Source organism: Salvelinus alpinus, chromosome 25 (genome assembly GCF_045679555.1).
Source record: "Salvelinus alpinus chromosome 25, SLU_Salpinus.1, whole genome shotgun sequence".
NCBI classification, from domain to species: Eukaryota; Metazoa; Chordata; class Actinopteri; order Salmoniformes; family Salmonidae; genus Salvelinus; species Salvelinus alpinus.
Window position 1 is genome coordinate 37,426,365 of NC_092110.1, and position 330 is coordinate 37,426,694.

Sequence of the window (330 nt, forward strand, 5' to 3'; positions counted from 1 at the left end):
AGGGACACAAGGTCAGTGGTGATGAGGCGGTGAGAGATCCATACGCTCCACACACAGGTCTATAGCTGATAGCAGTGCTCCTTCTGTCATTTACAGTACTCTATAAACAAACATGGTTACCCAGAAACAATAACGCTAATGAGTCACAGAGAGAATGTGACATTCAGATATGTGTGATATGAATATTGAAAGAACCTGCTGAGTTTTCTTCTGTCAATATTTGTCCAACGAGTGAGTAGCCTATAGCTAGCTCTCATGCTGATGTAAGCATGTTTAGCTGTCACTAAAGTGTAGATTCAACATTGATCCTTTGTGTAAAAAAAAAGCTAC